Source organism: Solanum lycopersicum, chromosome 4, assembly GCF_036512215.1.
Source record: "Solanum lycopersicum chromosome 4, SLM_r2.1".
NCBI lineage: Eukaryota > Viridiplantae > Streptophyta > Magnoliopsida > Solanales > Solanaceae > Solanum > Solanum lycopersicum.
Window position 1 is genome coordinate 38,003,658 of NC_090803.1, and position 25,920 is coordinate 38,029,577.

Here is a 25,920-nt window from a genome sequence, read left to right on the forward strand (position 1 = left end):
TTTGGATGGTACGCTCCACTTGACCATTAATTTGAGGGTAAAATGTGGTACTAAGTTTCACTTGAGTACCAATCCCACTTTTGAAAGACCTCCAAAAGTGGGAAGTAAATTGGGTACCTCTATCTGAAATTATTGACAAAGGGGCCCAAAGCAACTATACGATCTACTTAATGTACAATCTAATATAATCTTCCACAGAATAAGAAGCCTTTACGGGAATTAAATAGGATGATTTAGTAAATCTATCAACAACAAACTAAGTGGAGTCATGTAACCTAAAAGTACGAGGAAAACCTACCACGAAGTCCATGTTGACATCTTCCCACTTCCAAGTGGGGATATAAATATCTTGAGTTAGACCTCCCGTCCCTTGGAGCTCTGTCTTGACTTGTTGGCAATTTGAGTGTCTAGGTACAATTTTTGCTATGTCCCCTTTTATTCCATTCCATCAATAAACTCATGCAAGTCAAGATACATTTTGGTGGCCCCTAGATGGATGGAATATCAAGACCCATGAGCCTATTCTATGACTGTTTCCCTTAGTCCATCCATATTCGATACACATAACCTTCTTTAGTTCCTAATTCCCCCATTTTTTACTTCAGAGAAAGTATTTACAGATTTATTAAGATCCAATTTCTTCAACTTCATCAATAGAGGATAAAGATGTTGCTTAGGTTTTACCGCAACCACATTACCTTTCCCGGGGTGGTAAAGGACACTCATTTTATAATTCTTAAAAAGCTCTAACAACCTTCTTTTGCGTAAATTCAAGTCATTTTGAGTGAACATATATTGGAGACTCTTGATATCGTTAAACACATATACGTGGACTCGATAGAGATAATGTCTCCAAATTTTAATGAAAATACTATGGCTGCTAGCTCAAGGTCATGAGTTTGGTAGTTCTTCTCATGCACCTTGATTTTTCTAGAGGCATATTCTATTACCTTACCATGTTGCATGAGCACAAAACCCAAACCTAATCGAGAAGTGTCACAATAAACCACAAACCTTTGGGTACCATCCAGTAAGGTTAGCACCAGAGGGGAGTTGAGTTTATCTTTCAACTGTTGGAAGATATTTTCAAACAATTCCGACCATTCAAACTTGAAGTTTTTTTTGGTTAAGGCCTTTAATGGTGAGGGGATCGATGAAAATCCCTCAAACAACCTCCTATTTCCCGGATAAACCCAAAAATATTTTGATGTAGGTAGGATTCAAAGGTCTAGGCCAATATTTGACCATATCCATCTTTCTCGGATCTACCTATACACTTTTATTCAATACAACGTGACAAAGAAAACAAACTGATCTCAAACAAAAATTCACATTTATTAAATTTAGCAAATGTTGATTTTCCTTGATGACTTGCAACACTATCCTCAAATGGTTCATATGATCATTCTCACTGTCGGAGTATATCAAGATATCGTCAATGAAGAAAATCACAAACAAATCAATATACCTTCTAAAAACATGATTTATAAGGTCCTTGAAAGCCACAATCTCATTTTTAAGACCAAAGGACATCACTAAGAATTCAAAATGACCATATCTAGTTCAAAATTCAATTTTTGGAATATCAACAACTCTCACTCTAAGTTGGTGATAACCCGACCTCAATTCAATTATCAAAAGTAACTTTCTCCTATGAGGTGGTCAAAATATCATGAATTATAGAGAGTGGGTATTTAATCTTTATAGTGACCTTGTTCAATTTCTGGTATTCAATATACATTAAAAGAGAACTATTTTTCACAAATAGAACCAGGGCACCCCATGGATATATGTTTGGTTGAATAAAACTCTTATCCAGCAAATCCTTGAGTTGAGACTTTAATTCCTTCCACTCGGCCGGAGCCATCTTGTAAGGATAGATTGAAATAGGTTCAGTATCCGGCAATAAATAGATTCTGAAATCTAATTCCCATTTGGGAAAAGTTTCAGGAATGACATTGGGAAGACTTTCAAAAAGTCCTTTACGGGGACCGACTCTAAAGGAAGACTCCCGGATTCAAGATCCTTGAATCTAACAATATGATAGAGACATTCCTTAGAAATTAGCTTGCAATCTTTAAGACATGAAATAATTCAAACTTTTTGAGTTAAGTTTCCCCCCTTACATTCTAAAATAGCTGCATTAGGAAATTTAAACTTTACTACCCGAGTTATACAATCAATGGAGGCAAAACAAACATGTAGCCAATCCATACCAAAAGTGAGTACAACGTATCATGTTCTACCAAATCAACCAGTGTGACTCGATTGCGAAACTATATGAGACAACCCCTATAAACTCTTTTAGCAGTTACGGAATCACTTACTTAGGTAGAAACAAAAAAGGATTCTCTAAGTCATTGGGAAGTACATAAAGTTTCATAGACACTAAAGGAGTTTCAAAAGACAAAGTGTCACCAGGATCGAGTAATGCATAAACATAATTGAAAATACTTGCAACATATCGTTAACACAATCCGGAAATCTCTCTTGATCTCCTCGTGATCAGAGAGTATAGAAACGATTCTTCTTATGAGCATCATGATTTTTTAGGACTTATTTGATCTTGAGAATTTTTCCATCCTTGAGAATTTAACATATGAAAATCCCTCTTCATGTGTCAACTCTTACCACAACCATAACAATTACTCGTGCCAACTAGGCACTTACATTCCTATTTTCTACCACACTTAGCACAAATAGTCTTCTCAACATAAAAACCACCAACTCTTCCTTCTTTAGATTTGGGGGTAGACAATTTAAGTTTGTTGAACCTTGGAGTAATAGGAGGACCTTGGTTGGAGAACCTCTCCTTGAACCTTGACTTGTCTTGAAACTCAAACGTAGCTGTAGAATAATTTCCATCTTTGGCCCTTGTCCTCTTCAACTTCTCACCTACTTGCTTAAGATTTTGCTCCTCAATTTGTTCATCATGAACCATGAGATGAGAGATTTTAATGCTAGGAATCAACATTGCCGACTTACATTCATTAACCACAAGGTCGGATATCCCCATAACAAATTTTTTGACCTTAGCCCTACGATCCGCCACCATAGAAGGAGAATAATTGATAGTTGAGTGAACTTGACCCTATACTTCTTCACTCTCATACCCCCTTGACGAAGATAAATAAATTCTTGCATTTTCCTCTCTTTTAAGTCCAAGGTGAAGAACCTATCAAGGAAAGTCATCTTGAATGAAGCCCAACTAGTTGGACCTTCACTAATAGGCCTCTCCTCCTTCCATTGATCATACCAAACTTGAGCCACATGTTAGAGTTTATAGGTGGGTAGTTCCGCCTTTTCTTATGAAGACACACCCATAACATCTAACACATTGAGCACTTCATCAATGAACCCTTGCGGGTCCTCCTCCACTTTGAAGCAAAAGAAAGTAGGGGGATTAATTCTTGTGAAATCCCAAATCTTAGAAGTGGTAGTTCTGAGATTAGGGTTAACTTATACCCTAGTGTCCCTAGCCACTTGAGTTGCAAACCCTTTAGTCAAACAATGAATAGCCACCCTCATATCGACATTAGAAATAAACACTTATTTAATAGGAATTTGAGGGTTTTAAGGAGCTTGAGAGGGAACCACCTCATTCACATTCTGCTCCTCAGCCCTCATAACATTAGTCTTTCTTGTAATCATTTCCTATAAGCATAAAAAAAGAATTAGAAGGAAGAACAAGATAGATTTAATATTCTTAGACATGACTAATGAATATCAAAAGAGTGAAAGTTCCTAATCATATCATAACCTCTCATTCATAAGTTTGGCGCGCTTTACATTCATGAATAAGAATCTACACAATGTGGTATTTTGTGACATCAATCTAATATCGCTCTTAATCTTATGCTATGATACAATGTTTTTAATGACCAAAGAGAACCCTCTAGTCGTTACCGGCATGTCGGCATCAAAGAGGTCTTCTACAAGCCCTTAGCATTCATTATAGAATGTACTATAAAATAAAAATACAGAAAAATTATGACATTAACTTTGGAATTTCAACTTCAATTCATTTATGAAAATTAAAATCTAACTTCATCAAATCATACCATCTAGACATAGAAGTGTAAAAATTGGGACTTATCCCTTACATCAATAAGAATTCTAAAAATAGCAAATACAACAATGTCTTCCAGCAGAAGCAAAGGAATTAAAAGCTAGAACATAAGGGTCTTACCCTAATGTGAGGACTCTCCTACTTTGAGAAGAAAATAAAAGTGTCTTGAGGCAATAGCCTTGAAATCTCATCAAAGGTTCGAACCTACAATGTTTTGGAAAAAAGGAAGAAAATATGGTTGGTATAATACACATACTAAGTATGACTTCTATGCATAAAATCTTCAATGAATATATAAAAAGAAATTTTAGTCAAAATATGATTTTTACCAATTAAATACAATATGCATAAAAAGTAAGCATCAAAGCGAACCCCACATTATATCATCCCAACCACACACAACCCAAGCAAGACTTGCACAATGCAAAGAATAGAATCTCATAACTCTATCCAAAGTTATACATCATATCAAGAGACCCATTTCATATATATATTCTTATATCATATCATAACTTACCCAATAAATAAGGATCATACATAAGTCGTAGTCAATATAGTAATAAGAGAACACTACTACAACAGTCTCTTACGATCCCACCAATGCAATGTGTAAGACAAGTCCCATACTCTTCCTTACACTATGTAGAACCCCTTAAGAAATCCATAGTAATAGTTCATACATTTACATTATTCATTTACATTTACATTAGAGAAAGAGGTTGCAATAACCGACATTAGACCATGTGAGCTACATGGAATCCGGTGTTCAACTCCCACACCGAAATGAGAGGGTTAGCACTTGCCTAAGGTGTAACCTTTCATACATAGATATATAGGTGGATCCACTATGCTAGAGTCCTATGTGGGAGCATATTTAAGGGTTTAGAAGATTGTTACTAGAATCCCAAACATGCTAATATGGGGGTTTCCATGATAAAACACATATATTGGGAATCCAGACTTGCTAGACGTGAGGAGTTGAGTGCTCATTATTGTTCGGATCTTGACCGTTTTGAGCTTCCCAAGATCTATGTTGTTGGGAACTCAGTAAGGGTCTTACCATTTTCATTATTACCACCCATGTAGGGATACAAACTTACTAAAAGTGAGACCCCTATCTCATTTACATGCCTTTTTAGTAGTAAGCGTCTATTACCTTTAGTAATCATCTTTAGTTATCACAGAAGTTCACATTAGCCTTTACAAGGCTCTTATGTAAACATCTTATCATAATAACTCATAGAGGTTCATAAGTTAGAACAATCCTTTCACTTTAGAAACACTAGCAAGTCAGTAAATATTTCACTTAAACATTACATTATAATCACGAGCACTACCTTTCAATCATATATACATCATACCATATCATACATACATACTTCATAGAAAAATTTAGTGTTTAGGGTTAAGGATGATGGGACCTTGTCCTACACCATAATAATACATGAGATATAGCATCATCAATATCTAACAAATTCATCTTTCCTACATATGTTCAAGGAAGAGCCAACATTTTATACCTTCTTTCCCTTCAACGTAATTCATGCTTGAGCCACCCAACAATGCGTAACCAACACATAATATAAGATAATTCATGAATAAATAACATAACTAACAACAATATAGCAATTTATATATTTATTATCTTCAATCAATTCACCATGTGAAATCCAAGATTCATGAAATTGGGGAAGACCATGGGTCCAAGGAAATACCAAGTGAACAATAATTATTACCCATAATTATACACCTACAAAACCTTAAGTAATCAAAATTCATCAAACTGATTCATATTTTTGCTTTTCAAAGAAGACCCATGTGTATATAAAGACCCTAGATTTTTTTTTGGAAATTTTGAAAATCTCATTGGGGGTAGCTCTTGTGGAAAGGAACCCAAGAGTGAAATAAATCATACCTTAATGAAGACTTAGCTACGAAATTCACTTTGAAACCTTTGGGAATTAGTCCTCTTGTTGGAGCTCCAAGGTTCTTTAATGGAGGTTTGAGGAGATAGAGAATACAGAGAGAAGGAAGACGTTCTATATATTTTTTATATCTAAATGAGTGTTTGTGTTTTTTATTGTTGAAAGGGTGAAAAATGACCAAAAACCATATATATTAAACCTTCCCAAAACACCCCTACACTAGTTGGACTTTAACGTAGAGGTCCAAATTGAGTTTTCATTAAATTCCAGATTTTGTCGAGATTTGAAGGTGGCTCCACAACGCTCCACCATGTTTAAGAAGACCTCATATACGCGGATTTGAATTTTTCAAGAATTGGGGGCTGCCGCACGACGTGCTGCCACTCCTATTATGTCCTTGTCAAAATCTTTTCTTTGTTGCTCCTCTCTAAACCCTCAAAACTTCCCCAACTCTTTCCCCAAACCCTTAGGATTGTAATTACTCCTGATTAGGTCATACTTAATTGATTTAGGCTCTAGTTTAGGTCATAGAAAATCTGGGGTATTACAATATCCCCCTTAGGAACATTCATCCCCGAATGACACCTTAAGCATTGTATAGGGGACAAAGACTCAAGACAAGAAGCCTAACAACAAGCAATATCCAAATGAGTCAAAAATCAAATAAGGAATTCTCAACTAGTTTTAACACATAATTATAGATTTAAAACATAGGAACTTAATCCACAACTCATCACATACAAGAGCTCATCATTTCATATCACATACTGGAGGAATTACCTTTTCTGTGTCAACATGAGCTAAATGGGATCATTAAAGAGTTACCATGATAACTTCTTTTCATAACAAAACCAAGAATTCAATTACAACTCTCATGAGGATAATATTACACAATACATATAAGTGCAAGTCATTCATGAGGAACATAATTCAAGAAAACTGAATTTAAGCATGAAATTCTACAAATATATGCACATATTAGAAACCATGATGAGTTCAACATTATAAAAAAATCTTCTTTAAGAGAAACTACTAACCTCAACTTTGGCTAGGTGTAGGAGGAAAAATATGAGGACTGCGAGACTTCAGGTCGGCCTCTATCTCCCATGTTGCACTCTAATCAAGATGATTGTCCATAGGACTTTTATGAAGACAACCTCGTAATTCCTCCATTTCTTAACTTGACGATATAGGATCGTAATCGGAACCTCTTCATAAGAACGATTCTCATTCACCCATAAGCCTATTAAAGGGATAAAAGAAACAGAGTCACATATACATTTCTTTAGCATAGAAACATGGATTATCTGGTGAACCGAGCCTAATAAATTTGGTAATTTCAACTCATAAGCAACTTTCTGGATGCGCTTGAAGATATCATAAGGGCCCACATACTGGGACTATGTTTCCTTTCTGACCAAACCTCATCACCCCTTTTAATTCCTAAAATCTTCAAGTAGACCATTCACCTATTATACACTCAAGATCCCTCTTTCTATTGTTTGAATATGACTTTTACCGGCTATAAGCTATTTTAAACTATATATAATTAATTTAAGTTTCTTCCTGCCCTCATATATTACCTCGGGACCAACAAGAGAAAATTCATCCACTTCAAACCATCAAACTAGAGAAGAACACGTCCTAACATATAGTGCTTCGAATGGTGCTATAGAAATACTCCAATAGTAGCTATTGATGTAGGAAAATTCTTTCAAAGGTAGGTGCTCATCCCAATTACCTTTGAATACAAGGACACACACTCTCAACATGCCTTCTAGGGTTTGGATGGTGCACTTCGCTTGACAATCCATTCGAGGTTGAAATGTGGTTCTAAGTTTCACTCGAGTACTAAGCCCTTTTTGGAAAGACCTCCAAAAGTGGGAAGTAAATTGGGAACCTCTATCCGAAATGATCCACAAAGGGTCCACATGCAAGTTTACGATCTCCTTAATGTACAATGAATCATAATCTTCCGCCGAATAAGAAACCTTTACGGGAAGGAGATGGGATGATTTAGTCAACCTATGCACAAAAACCCAAATGGAGTCATTTATCCCTATGGTTACGAGGAAAACCAACCGCAAACTCCATGTTGAAATCCTCCCACTTCAAAGTGGGGATATTGATATCTTTAGTTAGACCTTCCGCTACTTGGTGCTCGGCATTGACTTCTTGTCCATTTGAGCATCAAGACACAATGTTTTCTATGTCCTATTTAATTTTGTTCCACCAATAAATCTTGAGTACTTCACGATGCATTTTGGTGGGCCCCAGATGAATGGAATATCAGGACCCATGGGGCTTTTCTAAAAAATTTTCCCATCTACATTCAGTACACATAACTTTCCTTGGTTCCTAAAACCCCCACTTTATCCTTGGGAGATTTTTTTTATTGATTTATTAAGAAACGATTCCTTCTACTACATCAACAAAGGATAAATATGTTGCTTATATTTCACCTTAACCACAAAATATGACTTAGTGTTATGTCGAATTATGAAACCATATGTTATAAATGAAATATGTCAAGCTAGAGCTTCATATTTATTTATTGAGTTAATAATTTGTTAATATAATTAAATTTAGCCTTTGAAATTAGTATTAAAGGGCTTCCACGTCAAACATCAAAAGACGACTAAGACGTTCGAAAATTAGCCTTGTGTGTGCTAGTGTGTCCTTGTATGTTTTCCTAGTATTTATGTCTTTTTTAGGGTCTGAAAATAGTTTTGGTGACTCTAATGTCTTAATCAACATATTTAGGGTCAAAAATTTCAGGTATGACTCCTTGATAATCACCCTTAGAGTCCTTGAGAAGGACCCGAACGTTGGTCAAGAAAGCTGGCGGTCTGCATGTTTTTGGCAATGCCTCCACGTCGCTAGCCTCCACTTAAAGGAAAATATTTTTCCTTGTGACGCGGTATTGTCAAGAACCATTATTCCTTAAATTAAATTCTAGAACCAAGATTTAGAGGTGTCCCTACGATGTGCAGACATGTCCTATATTTTGTCGTGTCGGTGTAAAGTCAAATTAGACCTGGTTAATAGGTCAAATAAGTGTAGGGGCGTTTTGGTTACTTTGGGGATTATTATAAGCAGTTTTTGAGTCACTTTTACCCCCAATTAACCAATCAAAACAAAACACTCAAGTTGAAATCAAAAGCTCTCCATTTTCTTTCTCCAAAACCTCCATTGATGAAGATCCACTGAAAAAGGTCAATTTCTCCATGTTTGCAACCAAAATTTTGTGGGCTTTCTACCAATAAGGTATAATTATTTCATCCTTGATTCTTCTATCATTCAAGTAGTCAATACAAAGGCTTTTCAAGAGATTTCAAAATTTTAAAAGTTAATGTTTCAAAAACTAAAGATGGATTCTTCCATCAAAACGTGTTAATGGATGAATTTTGATGGTTCAATTTTAATTGATGATTTATGATCAATAGCTCTTTGAACCTATGGTTATCTAATTATCTAATTTTTGATTATGAAATGATTTTGATGTATGTGATTGGATATTATTACAATTGTGTTTATAAGATGTTGTATTATGGTTATGTTCTGCCATTTATTCCTAATTATGATGAATTGTTAGAGAATTGAGAAAAGGTGATCAAGGCTTGGATGAAGGGTAAGTTGACCTAAATTTTTTTTGTTCTTAGTGAATTGATCTTGAGTTGTATGGTGCACCTATGGTGGAGGTATTTACTAAATGTATATGATTTTATATGTGAATCGTGATCATGGTCTTGAAGGCATTGAATCTGAAGTAATGTGATGTTATTAAGTATATGTATGGAGATTATAACCCCTCCAAAAATTACTAAGGTTAAACTAGGTCCTAATGTGTATGTAATTATGTCTTGAAATCCTAAGATGGTTTAAAATGATGTTTGAGGCAGTGTCTAAAGATTTTGGTGAAGTTTGAAGTCAAACATCAAGGGACGAGCAATACATTCGACAACAAGTCACCTATGATCCTTATGTTTTTTCATGTGCTTAGGAGTGAGTAATAAGTTTATGAGGTACTTATATGGATTATAATAGTGTTTAGAGTTATCACATTGGGTTTGGAAAGGTTTGGAGGTCAAAAGTCCAAGAACGTTAGGTGACATTTAAAGATAGCCTTTAGACGTCCTTGTGAGTTTTGATGTGTTTTAGCATGTTGCGTGGTTTTTTAGATGTTGAAATTGTTTGGAAATTTTCTTAGTACCTAGAGGTATGTGTTTATAGGTTTAATGTTCGGGTATGACTCCACCTAGGACCAACAATCTTCATTATAAGAAGAACCAACTTGGACCTCAGCAAAACCAAACATGGCAATTGACTGCCCCCAAACGATGGCCAGTTGACAAGACGCCCGACCGTCGATGTAACCATGTAGTAATGATGTTTAGGAGATGAATAATAACCCAACGATCCCCATCTACAGGGCCTGGACTCACTAATGGACCTAGCATCGACGGTGATGAATTTTTGCCAACTTTCTGTTAAGACTTGGTGCATTTTGGAAAAATTCACCCCAACTCTTATAAATTTGGAGGATGGTTACTTTGTTTTTTAGTGGGTATTATTATAGTATATAATTCATGAAATTCTCATTTAAATACTAGAACCTAGATAAAAACCCATTCCCCACCAATGTTTTTTCAAAAACCTTCGTGAGAGCTCAAGGTGAAGATAAAGCTTTAAAATAGGTATTCAATTGAGTTTCTTCTTCAACTATCATTGGATTCTTATAATAAGGTATGGTATTTATTTATATAAGTCTTTATATCACCTTAGATTCAATTTTAACAATGATTTTCGAAGATTTCAAAAATTGGATAAAACACCAATTTCTACTCTAAGTCTTGGGTTCTTGTATAAAATGTTTTCAAACATTACGATATGATATTATTGATGTATAATTTATGTTTTCCAATGAAATTCTCTATGAACCCTTGGCATTCGAAAAAATTTCAATTTGACAAAAATATGGGTTATTTGATCATGATTTGATATTAATGAATTCATGTGAAGATTGATATGGGATTTTGATTTATGTATAGATTATGATTGTGTGGTTTATAGGCTGTTTAACTTTTATTAATTGAGTATTGTATGTTCTTACATCTGTTCTATATTAAGCTTATTGAATTGATATTGATTTAATGCTTATGAATTCTAGTGTAGTTTTTTATGGGCTATTGAATGATGTAAGAATTGTATTCAATTGATGTCTAATTGGTTTTATATTTAAAAATCTATATTGAATTGACCTATATCCATTGTGTATTATGGTTGTTTAATTGAATTGATGTTCATGGCCATGGGTAAGGGGCTTATGGCATTGAATTGGATGATTTAGTTCTGTATTGAAGTGGTGAGATTGAATGGGTGGTATGCTTCCCTAGCTCTCTTAATATTATGTACATATTTTGTATTATAATGATTATTGGTATTTCCAACTTATGGTGGCGGTGCTATGTGAATGATGTGGCCTTGTCGGTGTTACTTTATGTATTATGATTATCACGTCCTTCTCGGTACTACTTGAAGTATTATGATGATTTGTGTAGTTAATTTATCTGAAGTATGAGAATATCTATCTACATGTGATCAATGTGAAAGTATGTATTCTTCTATTAAAATTTGGTGATCATGTTAGACTATGACTATGTCTTAGTATGTGTAGCATTAGAATTAATCTGTGATTCTTCCTACTTAACTATATGAGTCTATAGTGGTTATATTGATGATGTTATAGTAATGTATTGGATGACATAAAGATGATAAGGGACATTCCTAAGAGCTTCTAAGAATTATATACAAGATGTAATAAAGTGAAGTATGTTGTGTCTTGTTTTAGTAGACTTGTGTCCCTTACTTGATACATGTATGAATGATAAGTGAACATGAGATGTCTTGACTAGGTAAGATTAATGAACCCTTGTAATGTATGAATGAATGATATTTGATACCTTAAATGATGTTAAGAAGTCATGTACGTGGAACCTCAAACCTAGTGGTAATGTAATGAACTTTGAAGTGGAAACCCGTAATGGTATCCTTCTTTTAATGCAATATGGACTTAAAATTATTTTGCTAGAACGACATCATATCATCCTTAGGAAAGTCATTATGAGCTATCTTTGTCTCTATTGTAAGGTAGACCTAGTGGACCTCTTAGGTAGTGTAAACGTGATTAGGTTATAAGCTTGATATGGCACTCATTTGGATGAACCTTTAATGTAAATGACTATATGAGAACAAAGGCTAGCACCAAGTGAGTTTATTATGGGAAGTATCTCTACTTGTAAATGAGACTAGAGTACAATATAGTTGTACTTGAGAATGAGAATAGACTACATAAAAGTCTTTCATATTCAATAACCATGTGCCTACATGAGATATGTCCTACTTCTACCATTGTCATGTAGAACACCCTCATCGGAGTAGGTTAGAACTCCAGATTCCATGTTTAGCTATCGTGGTCTATGTCGTTTATTGTATATTATCATCATATAGGATACCTACTAGCATTGGAGAAGTTCTATGAAATTTAATTGGTGGAATCGGACACTATTTAGACATTGCAGAATAGGCTTTGAAGGTATTAGGTAGAGTTCCTAGGTCTTTTTCAAGACCATTACTTGAATTTCCTTATGTGATATGAGTCTTAAATAAACTAATGAATGTAATCACTTAAATTAAAAAAGCATGTTAAATGAAGAAGTACTTATCTAGAGTAGTTAAGGGTTTTCCAGTTAAGGTGTGAAGGGGGAATAGGAATGGTCTCTTCGTATCTTACCTAGATAAGTTATAAGAAGGAATCTAGTTATGGAAGTTTGTTGGTTATGTAGACATGATCTAAGCCTTAGGTCGTCTTAAGGATTGTTTAGGTATTCTTGAAGAGGTCAAATCATGGATGTTGTCTTCTTCATTAACTTAGGTAAGTCATTTGATTGACTTTTGAAGGAGAATATCATATCATTTATATGTTGTTGTATTAAGTGTGAATGATTCTATATTAAGTAGTATATAGGAGCACTTAAGGGCGTGTGTAAGGCATTGCATAGGCGGTCCCTTTATAACTTACTCAAGTGAACCTTAGAATCACCTTTGGTAGGAGAAACTCATTTCGATATGTTTAGTGTATTGTAAGTGAGTATATCTCATTATGGGTGGTCTTAAGGATCATTCAGGTTTACCTAGAGAGGTTATATGGGCGGTCTCTCTTTTTCTTACTTAAGCGAATCTTAGGATATCTTTTAGTGAGGGAGTTAAATGCTAGGAAGTGTCTAAGATGACATTAAAGGACTTTGATATGGCTCACTATAATGTTTTCATAAAAAATTGAATAATTTCTTAAATGATTTATTATGTGTTCCTAAGATTTTAATGTTGTTCTTATGCTTATACTATGATGTTTTAACCAAAATTCATGAAAAGCATGTTATTTACTAAATGTCACTTTTTTATGGTTTTTCCATGCCTTCCATACTTAGTGTAGCTAATGTGCTAACCCCTTCTTTTCCCTTTTTGACTTAAGTGTCAGAAATTGAAAGTATTGATGTGCCATGTAGGATGGATAGGTTTCTAAGGGTTGAAGATGAAGTATTGGTGAGTGCTCATTGTTTCTAGTACAATATCCACATGTTCCCTTACGTATTAGTCTTCTTCTTATGTCCTGTATGGGCTTAGTCTCAAGTGTTGTATACTCCAAAGAATAGATGGTTCAATGAGATGTTGTAAAGGTTTAGTGTTTAAATGAAAGTGTTCCGCTTGCGTGTTGATTATGGAAAGAGTTCTTCGTGTGTGATGAAATTTTAAATTCTTATTAATTTTATAATGGTTATTATGCAATGAATTATACAAGTGTCTTTAATGAGACTTCTTGAAGTCTTATTTGTCGTGTAGAGATTCAAGGATGCTCTAACTTCTAAGGTGTACTTGAGGGTCATTATAGAGATGTCTTATGAAATTATGAATGTGGATCTTGAAGATAGTATGAATAATTGAAGTATGGTGTGCATGTGAAGTATGATTGTCTGTAGATTATGATGACAATGTTTTGAATAATGGTGGTTTTGTGAAATTTTTTCTCACATATACTCGTACACATAATGAATGAAAGAATGAAGATAATGAAAATATAATGAATGAGAGTCTATTTAAATGTATTCTCAATAGAACTCTAATGAATGAAAAAGGGGGATTTTGGGGTTGACAGTCTTTGTGTGTTGAGATGAAGTGTCTAGTAAAACCTTAATATTCTAAAGATCTTTCAATTGAATGAATGATAGGTTGGGGGTTTTCGACTCTTCATGATTTTAGATGTAGTATCCAAAACTACCTCTAGAGATGAGTACTCTTTGTGAGTTTAGATGGGGAATAATGCTTAGCTTCGAGGGAATTTGACAAAGAGGTGGATATTCTTCGTAAGTTGAGATGTAGTTTTAAAATGTAACCTCTTGAGGTGGGTACTCTTCGTGAGTTCATATGTAGTACTAGAAGAAATCTTCTTATCCCTTAACTAAGCGCTCCCATAGGACTAGCTATTGGCGTTCCATGTAAAGGTTAAAAGATTGACCTTATCTTAAAAAAGTGGGGATCCCTCATCCGGTAGGGGTTAATAGTGGGATTCTATGTAAATCTCTCATGGTCTATGTCAATTAAAACTATCCATAAAAAATGAATGTAATGAACTAGGTCTTTATACGGTTGTGCTACTTATGGTAACTGGTTGAATGGGACACCATCTATGCATTGCAGAAATAGACATTTGGAGGGAGTCTTGGTGTGTCCTTTTAATGTTAATGAATGAATGGGTTATTATATATTGTTAATGAAGTAAGTTGACTTTATGTCTAATGTTGTTAAAACATGTCGATCTTATGTATAATGTTAATGAAGGCTATGTAAATATGTAATGTGATGTGCCTAGTCTAAGGTGATTCCTAAGGAGCACTATGTGGGAGTAGTAGCATGAGATGCTACTTAGATATTGCACTAATGAAACTTGGAGTTATCCTAGGGGATAGTCAATATATGAAATTCTTAAATGCAGGAATGTTTCTTGTAGTATCTCCGGTAATGAATATTGACTTGTTGAGTTGAGATGAAATATCCTTATTTTTGGTAATCATAAGGAATACTTAGGTTTGTATTGAAGAGGTTTTATGGGCAGTCTCTTAATGTCTTACCTTGGCGGGTCTTAAGATAAATTTGGATAAAGGTCTGAATGAATAATGGGTTACTAAATGAATATGGTTATATGTTGAGAATTATGGAAGTATTACTTTGTATGTGGATGATGACTTGTATGATGTATTGTACACTTGATTCATGAAGTTTTACCAAAATAGCATGAAAGACATATTTCAACCAAATGTCCTCTTTAAAGCAAGTTTTTGCATATTACCATACTTATTTGATTAATTGTAATAACTCCTTATTATTATCCATTTCCAGAAGTCTAAGTGGAAGGAAGTGAGGATCTTACATTTGTAGATTGGGAAGTATATTTTTCTCCCAAATCTCTTCGTACTACCTCATATGTTCGAGGACATGTATGTTACTTTTAGTTTCTTTCTATTACGGACTTTGTATATGACATGAGTTTCTTTTCTATGTAAGGGTCGTGAACCTATTATAATAAGATGTGTCTAAGATTGATTGTGATTATGAAACTTAATTCTTCTTACATTTTATGAAATATTTTTCTTATTGACTTTATTATGAATAGTTTTTATTCTACACTACTTTTCATAACTATGTGATTAATGAAAGCTATAAGGCTTGTACAAGATCTCCGAGATATCAAGTGTGCCACGTCACGACTTAGGGGTGCTGTTGTGTTGTGACACAACCCTTTGGAGATTCTTCTAAGTGAACACCCAACTGGGCCAACCTATGTACCTATTTCATTAGCTCCTTCTTATATTATAGACAACATGAGTCACACTACCCATAAACATACGACTTAAAGCATCTAAAACCTCATTAGCTTTCCTTGGTGGCAGAAGACACTCATACCATAATCTTTAAAAGCTGTAACTACATTCGTTGGCGTAGATTAATGTAATTTTGAGTAAACACATACTAGAGACTCTTGTGATTGGTAAAAAAATCTACATGAACTCCATATAGGTAATGTCTCAAAACTTCCAAAGAAAACACTACGACCGCTATCTCATGGTTATGAGTTTCTTAGTTCTTATTATGAGCTTTGAGTTTCCTAGAGGAATATTATATCGCCTTACCATGTTTGATGAGGACACAAACCAAACCTACTTGGCAACCATTACAATAAACCATAACACATCTGTACCCTCTATTATGATTAACACCGGAACGGAGGTGAGTTTATTTTTCAATAATTGGAATCTCTTTTCACACAATTCTGACCATTAAAACTTGGACATCTTTTGGGTCATGTCCGCTAATTGAGATGCAATAGATGAAAATCTCCCAACAAACTTCCTATAGTACCCGACCAAACCTAAAAAGCTTCTAATGTCGGTAGGACTCAATTGTCTAGACCATCGTTTGACCGCGTTCGTCTTTTTCAGATTGACCTCTACCCCTCAACTAGAGACAATGTGACCAAAAAAAGCAACTGTTCTCAAAAAAATTCACAATTATGAATTTTGAATAAACATGGTTAGCCTTGATGACTTGCAACACTATCCTTAATTGGTTCATATGATCATTATCACTCTTATAGTATATCAAGATGTCTTTAATGAAGTTAATCACAAAGAAATAAACATAACTTCTAAAAGCTTGATTCATAAGGTCCATGAAAGATGTAGGGTGATTAGTAAGACCAAAGAACATCACTAAGAATTCAAAATCTCCATATCTAGTTTGGAATGCCGTTTTTGGAATATCAACACCTCTCACTCTAAGTTGGTGATTACCCGACCTCAAGTAAATTTTTGAAAAGTCACTTGATCGTTGGTGTTGGTCCAACAAATCATCAATCCTAGGAAGTGGATACTTATTCTTTATATTTATTCAATTTCCAATAGTCAATACACATTCTAACACAGATATTTCTATTTCACAAATAGCACCGACGCAACCCATGCCGATATGCTTGGTACAATAAATCCTTATGTAGAAAATACTTGAGTTGAGCATTTAATTCCTTCAACTTTGACTGAACATCTTGTGAAGAGGGATTGAAATAGGTTGAGTATTTGGCGATAAATTGATACCTAAATCTATTTTCCATTTGGGATAATTACCGGCAAATTCATTGAGAAAGACTTCAAAAATGACTTCCAGAAATTCCCTCTTTATGAGGACCAACTCTAAAGGAGGAGTCAAAAACTCAAGACCCTATGATATAGACATCCCTTAGAAATCAACTTACAAGCTTTAAGACATGAAATAATTTGACCTTTTGTTGAAAATTTTCTCCCCTTCCATGATAAAACGAGTATAGTAGGTACTCCAGTATACAATTAATTGAACAAAAACAATAATGTATCCAATCCATCCTACAAACAACATAAAAGTTGAACATATCAAGTTCTACAAAATCAAATAGTGTAACTCTATTGGGTCATGATATGGGAAAACCCTTATAAACTGTTTTATCAAATATGGAATCACCCACCAGGGTAGAAATTGAAAAGGGTTCATCTATGACATCTAGAATCATATCAAATTTTATAGCCACTAAAGGAGTTACATGTAACACTTTAAAATTCCATGACTTAGTCTAGCAACTCACTATATAAACCAAGACCTAAAAAAATGTTTATAATCCTAAACAAAACTAACAAACTCAATTAGGAAGTGTTTGAAAAAAATGTCAAGAAACGACCCTGACGTTTAGAGATTTGTGAAAATTGAGCTAGTGTTCCTTTGCATGTTTCAAGGGGTTTTAAGACTCAAAATTTAGTAAATTTTGTAAAAAGGTGTTAAACATGTATTAGAGTGTGTTTAGGGTCAAAACGTCTAGGTAAGAATCGTCAAGGACCACCCTAACGGTCCATGAGGATTACCCTTGCATTTTGACCAAAAAGCTATCAAATGACAGTTGCAGTCTATGAACCAACAGACAAGCGGTCGATTGGTCAACGACCCATCAATGGTGGTCGTTGTTAGGGACTTAGACAAATACCAAAATGTCTCAAAAATGCAATCTCTAAATAGAACCACGAACTTCCAGTACTGTGCCATGGTCTGGTTTATGGACCGTAGATGGGGTTCCATCGTTGAAACCCGACTTCACTACCAAATTTTAAATTAAGTTCGGTTAGTTATATAATTTGTTAATTAATTATTTAATGGTTAATGGGTGTTTAATTAGGTTTTTTTAAGACTATTAAAGAGTTATGAAACATTAAATCAACTTAACAACCCATTATTGCCAAACCCAATACTCTCTAACTTCTCTCTAGTTTCTCTCTCCCTAAACTCGATCGTCCATTAAAGGAACACTAAAGATACAAGAGAAGGACAAATTCAACAAGTAATAAAACTCTAATTCGTGTCAACATCATTCCAAAGGTATGGTGTATTTTATTAATGGGATCGTTTCCCCTAGAGGCTCCTTCAACTATTGTTTTCAAGATTCCCCAAGACTAGGGTTTCAATCTAGACATGGGTCCTCTATCAAAAACAAAATTTTTATTTAATTATGATGAATTGTGGTCTTTTATTATTGTTTAACTATGTATTTATTTTTAATTTTTGGTAATCAATAGATATTTTCCCTGGGACCCTTGTTCTTCCTTAAACTCATTGTATCTTAAAATTCTATGCAAATGGTGGAAGATGATGAGTACGTCAATATGTAGAATGATAATTTCTATGTTTTACTTATCGAATTTACGCTTTGTAGGTATTAGTTATATATTATTTTGTAACTGAAGTATGAAGTCAATGAAAGGGAAAGAAGGTTTTAAGATTGATTCTACTTGAATTCAATCATGAAATATGGTTTACTTAGATAGTAATGCTCCTATGTTTAATGTGTGGTTGTGAAGTTGATAACAATTATTCCTCATCCTTAACCCTAGACAATTGAAATAACAATTAATTATGTATGCATGTTATGATATAATTATTATACGATTAATAAATGTTTCTCATAATTATAATTAAGTGTTGAGTGAAATGTTTACTCACTTGTACATGATTTCTAAAGGGAAAGGATATTCTCACTTATGAATACCTCTGAGCTATTATGATGAGATGTTCACAAAGGAGTCTAGAAGATACTAATGTGAACGTGTATGATGATTACTAAAGGTGATAAATGCTTCGCACCGAAAAGACATGTAAATGAGATGGGGGTCTCCTGTTTAGTAAGTATGGATCCCCACATGGGTTTCCTATGTTTTTGCATGACCAGATTCCCAAAATATGTGTTTTCTCATAAGATAAAAACATCCATGTTTAGCAAGTCAAGGTTTCTAGTAACAATCTCCTTGACCCTTAACTATGTGCCCACATAGACTCTAGCTTAGTAGATCTACTTAGATAGATATTTACGAAAGGTTACACCTTAGTCAAGTGTTAACACTATATTTTCCGTGTGGGAGTATATCACCGGATTTCATATAGTTCACATGGTCTAATGTCGGTTATTGCCAATATTTCCCTAATGTAAAAGTAAATGACAAGTTAATTATGTGAACTCTTAATAGGGCTTTTATTAATGGTTTCTACATAGTGTAAGGGAGGTTATGTTACTTCTTTTACCCATTTCACATGTGGGATTCTAAAGGATGATTCTAGTCTTGTTCTTTTATGATTAGGTTGATTACATGTTATGTATGTAAGGTTATCTATGGTATTATGAGTCAAGCATGTTTTGATGAAATATGAGGTTATGTTGTATGCATGAAGTAGTTGATATAATGTGATAACTTAGCTTTGGATAGGGTTATGGGGTTCTATTTTGGCATTGCACAACTATTTCTGGGGTCACTTATATGTTGGGTTAATAGAATGTTGGTGTTGACTAATGTTTTCTCGTTTTAAGTGTATTTGATAGTAATGATGCCTTTGACTAAATTGTCCCTTTTCTCATGCACTGATGATTTTATACATATTGTAAGACCTAGAAAATGATTTATTTAAAGATAGAATCTAATGTTGTTGTAAAGTTGATTTAAGGTCCTTAATTTAGTTTATAATGTGGGGTAGAGACAGTATCTAAGAGTTTAGGTGCATTAGAAGTCAAATGTCAAGGGACGACCAAGACGTTCGACGACAAAGTCATCTAAGTGCCTCATATGTGGTTTTATGTGTTTATGTGTCATGCACGATCTTATATCATTATTAAATGAGTGTAAATTCCGTGAAGTTTAGAGGTCAACCGTCCAAGAACAGCCATGAGGTTTTCCTTGAAATGACCTTGTGTGTCTAAGTATATTTTGTTGAGTTTTACGTGTTCGTTTTGGATGAAACTTATATGATAGGTCCTTAAGTCATAGATGAAAATATTTGGGGTGGAAACATCCAGTTACAACTCACCCTACAGGAGGACCCCAACATTTGAGCTCAACACTGCAAGGCAATGGCCAAACGACGGCCCAATAGACGGCCGGTCAGCCAGAAAATGGCTCGTCTATGGGTCTCGTCATTGAGCCCCATTGCCTGAAGGTTGAAGAGATTCTGAAGCAACCAACGAAAACCCATCGATGGGACGTGGGTGAGATCACGGATCGTCGATGTTTCTACTAACTTTCTGTTAAGTTAAGAGGTGAAGTTGTAAATTAACCCCAAGACACTATAAGTCTTTGGACTGGTTTTTTGAGTGTTTATTGGTATTTTAAGAGTATATAAGTTACTAAATTTTTATTATAACCCTAAAAACTAAATCAAAACACATTTCCTCCAATTGTTTCTTTAAAAGCCTCAATCTGAGTCCAAAGTTAATATAGAGCTTAAATATGGGTCTTCAATAACGTTTATTCTTCAATTAGATTTGAATTATTAAAATAAGGTATGTGATCTCTTTATCTAAGGCACTCCTTAGAGGCAATTTCTAATATGATATTCAAAGATTTCAGAAAAGATGAAAAAGTCAAATTTCTACTCTTATTCTTGTCTTCTTGCATAAATGGTTACCAAACATTTATATATGATGAAATTGATGTATAATTGATGTTTCCCAATGGAATTCTTCATGAAACCTTGATCTTATCAAATCTCAAAATTTACTAATATATGGGTGAATTGATTATGCTTTGATATTCATAAATTCATGTGTCAATTGTTATGGGCTTTTGATTCATGTATAGATTATGTATGTATGGTGTATAAGTTGTTTCAATTTGATTAATTGAGTAATTAATACTCTTAGATATATTAAATGTTAAGCTTATTGAATTGATAATTACTTAAGGCTTATGATTTCTAATGTAATTTTCTATGGGCTTTCTAATGATGCAATAATTGTATTCAATTTATATGTAGGTTATATTAGGTTGATAAGTATGTACTGAATTGACCTAGTTTCATTGATTATTGATATAATTTTATTGAATTGTTTGTTATGGCCTTGGGTAAGAGCCTTATGATAAGGAATTGGATGATTTAGCTTTGGAATCGAAGTGGTAAGATGGAATGGGGGTATCATGCCCTAATTACTTTTATTTAATGTTAATTATACTTCAATTATGTTGTGATTGTTATGGGACACTTATGGTGGCAGTGATATGTGCATTGATGTGGACTTGTCGTCGTTACTTTTGCAATATGATGATCATGGCCTTTTCGGCACTTCTTGAAGTATCATGATGATTTTCTTAGTTATTTTTTGTGATGAATGAGTATATCTATCTATATGTGAAGTAATGTTAAACTATATGTTCTTTCTATGTATGTAAGGAAATCATGTAAACTATAACTATAAGCTTCTATGCGTAGTCTTAGGGTTGATGCACGGTGTTCCTACTTTACTATATGAGTCGTAATAGTTATGTTGATGATGATATGGTAGTGTGTAATATGAATTAAATATGATAATGGTTATTCCTATGTGCTTATAGGATAACTAGTAATATGTGTTAAGGTTAAGTATGTGGTGTCTTGTCTTGGTTAATTTTTGTCCCTTACTTGATGCTTGTATGAATATAAATAAGTGATGTCTGGACTTAGGATGCGATAGTCACTTAGTCATTAATGTTTGAAAGATATGTGACCTTAAATGATGTTAAGAGTGTCTTTTATATGAAACCTTGAACCTAGTGTAAGGTTATATATGTCTAACTCGACAGCCGTAATGGTATCCTTCAAGTAAAAGAATCATGGAATTAATGTTTTTCCTTTTGAATGGCATCATAAAAAACCTTCTTGTAGTCATTGGAAGGTAGACCTAACAGGTCCTCTTTGGTAGGGTAAATGTGATTAGGTTATGAACATGTTATGGAACCCTCTTATATGAACCTTGAATGTGAATTACTCTATGAGAACGAAAGCCAGCACCTATTGATTATGGCAAGGGGAAGTAGTTTTAGTTAAGTATGAGACTAGATTACAAAGCATGACCCTCATATTCCTTAACCATGTGCGTACATCGGATCTGTCCTAGTTATACCCTTAGCAAGTACAACACCCTCATCGGAGTAGATTAGAACTCCGGATTCCATGTGTTTCTAAAATGGTCTATGTTTGTTAATACCTATTCTAATCATATGGGATACTTACTAGCACTAGAGAAGTTCTATGTAGTTTAGGTGGTGGTATGGGACGCTATATAGACATTGCACAATAGGCTTTGAAGCTGTTAGTGAGAGTCACTAGGTCTTGTTAAAGACCATTACTTGAATGTCCTTTATATGCTGAATGTGTCATAATGAACTAGTGAATGTAGTGACTTATGTTAAGAAAGTATGTTAAATGAAGTAGTACTTATCTAGAGTTAGTAGGGGTTGTCTAGTTAAGTTATGAAGGGGGCATAGGAATGGTCACTTCTTATATTAACTGGATAAGGCATTAGAATAACTCTAGTTAGCAAAGTTTGTTGATTATGTGGACATGATCAAAGCCTTGGGTAATCTTAAGGATTATTTAGCTAATCTTGAAGAGTTCACTATGGACGTTAGCTTCTTGATTTACTTAAGTAAATTGTAATATCCTTTGGAAGGAGAATGTCATATCACCTATATGTTGATGTGTTAAGTGAGAATGATTATATCATAGGGGGCTATAGGACCTCTTAAATGTGTGTAAGGGATTTTATGGGCGGTCTCTCTTTGTGTTACTTAAGTGAATCTTAGGATAACTTTGTGTGAGAAGATTACATGCTAAAGGGTGTTTAAAGTGAAGTGAAGGAACTTCACTGTAATAGAAAATTGAGTTCAACAGTTAAGTTACTTCACTGTAATGTTTGCTAAAAATGTGATTTTTTGTTATATGATTTATTATGTGTTTCTAGGTTTTAAATGTTGTTCTTATGATTAGAGTATTATATTTTTATCGAAATTCATAAAAATCATGTTATATACTAAATATCCTTGTTTCATGGTTTTTACATGGCTTCCATACTTAGTAAATCTAATGTGATAACCCCTTGTTTACATATAATGTGCTAACCCATTTTTTTACTTTTTAACTAAAGTTTATGGAAATGGAATCTTCATGTGCCACGAAAGATGGATAGGTTTCTAAGGGTTGAAGTTAACATATTGTTAAGTCCTCATCGATTTGAGGACAATATCAACATTTTCCTTTATGTCTTAAGTCTTTATTTTATGTCTTTTATGGGATTAGTACCAACTGTTGTAAACTTTAATGTATAGATGGTTCAAGCTGATTGTTGTAATGATATAATGTTTTAAATGAAAGTCTTCCGCTTGTGTATTGCTTATGAAAGAGTTCTCTCTGTGTAAAGAAAGTTTTAATTTTTTACTCATTTTAGAATGTTTATTATGCAATAAATGATAAGTGAGGCTAAGACGAGATTTCTTGAAGTCTCATTTGCCATGTCACGACAAAAGGATGTCCGAACTTCTAGGGTGTACTTGGCGGTCATGACACATAGAGTCATAGTTAGTTCATGTGGTTTGCACTAACCCGTATTCCTTTCTTTTTCTCCAACATTGTAGGTTCCGGCCATTGAAGTACTTCTAGGCCAATTGCAAGGAAGACTTGGACCTTTTTCTATGTTATTGGCGAGTCTTCAATTTTTGAAATGGTTTCATTCTTCTACACTAGCTATGATGTTGCTTTTGTGTAAAAAAACTTATTTCTTCCTATATTGTTGTAAGCCTATATGTGACAAATTGTATTGAAGTCGAGAAGTGTTTCTAAACATTAAAATCAAGGAGTTTGTGTGAAATCTATATACGACAAATGAGAAGTCTAAGTGTACTTCACTATATAAAAGTTTTATATTTTTCGCATTTCAGACCTATGGTATGCAATGATGAATGCTAAGAGCTAGTCTAAGTCCTCTTCGATACCGAAGATGTCGGTTACGTCTAGGGGGTTCTCACCGGTCATGACAAACTTGGTGTCAGAGAATGAGGTTGAATTATCTTAAGATTGATGTCTAAGTAAAAAAACGTCTATGAAGAATCCTGTTCATAATTGTGAAGCACGCCACACTTATGAATGAGTGTCTATGTTACACTTAGGAAATTATCACCTTGTGGGTATTCTTGAAGTCATGCCTCTAGAGTCTTAACTCAACATTTCCTTATCTTCTAATACCTTTATTGCGATAATAGGCAATGTATACAAGAAGGAACTACACTCAAAGGGCCGAAGAGGAGAATGTGAATGAGGCAGTTCCTCCTCAAGCTGTTTAAAACCCTCAAGTTCCTATTGAAAATGAGGCTTTGTCTACTTTTTATATAAGGGGGACCATTAAAAGCTTGACTCAAGTGTTGGATTGTAAAGTTTCTTGGGATACTAGGGTTCAAGTGAACACTAATGATAGCACAATGAATTTACGAGGCTGAATCCATCTACTTTCTTTGGGTCCAAAGTGGAGGAGAAAACCTATTAGGTACATTCATGAAGTGGTCAAGGTACTATATGCTATGGAGTGTCTTTTCAATAAAATGTGAAACTAGCTACCTACAACCTAAAGGATTTGACTCAAGTTTTGTATGAGCAATGGAAAGATGAGAGGCTCATTAGAGAAGGTCGGATTACTTGGGGAGATTTCAAAATGACATTCCTTGATAGGTTCTTTTCCTTGAAACTAAGGTAGAGAAAATTCAACATTTCATCATCCTACACCAAGAGGGTATGACTGTGAAGGACCATATCCTCATGTTTACTCAACTATCAAAATATTCTCCTACTATTCTGGCAGATTCTAGGGCTAAAATGAAATTTTTATATGGGGATATCCAATCTTGTGATTAGTGAATCTTGGGCGTCTTTGTTTATTTCTATCATGGAAATCTCTCATCTTATGGTTCATACCGAACAAATTGAGGAACAAAAGCTTAAGAAAGTTGGTAAGGAATTGGAGAGGACAAGAGCCAAAGAGGGAAAATCTGATAAGGCTAGATTTGAGGTTAAAGATAAGCCAAGGTTCAACAAGAGGTTCCCCAATCAAAACCCTTCTACCACTCCAAGGATCAACAATAGGGTCTACACCAAATATTCAAGACGGGAAAGGTAGTGGTCTCTTTGTTGAGAGACGAAATTGTGCTAAGTGTGGTAGAAAACATGAAGGGAAATGTATAGTTGGCACGGGAAATTGCTATTGTTGTGGTAAGAGTGGTCACATGAAGAGGGATTTTCCGATGATGAAATCTCAAGGGAGAGAAGATGTTTAAGCACAAAAAAGAGGCACCCAATCCCGATGCTCCTAAGAAGAATAACTTGTATGTTCTACGCTCTAGGGGTGATCAAGAGGATTCTCCCGATGTTTTCACTTGTATGTTGCAAGTGTTCTCCATTAATGTCTATGCATTACTAGATACCGGTGCTACTTTATTATTTGTAACTCCT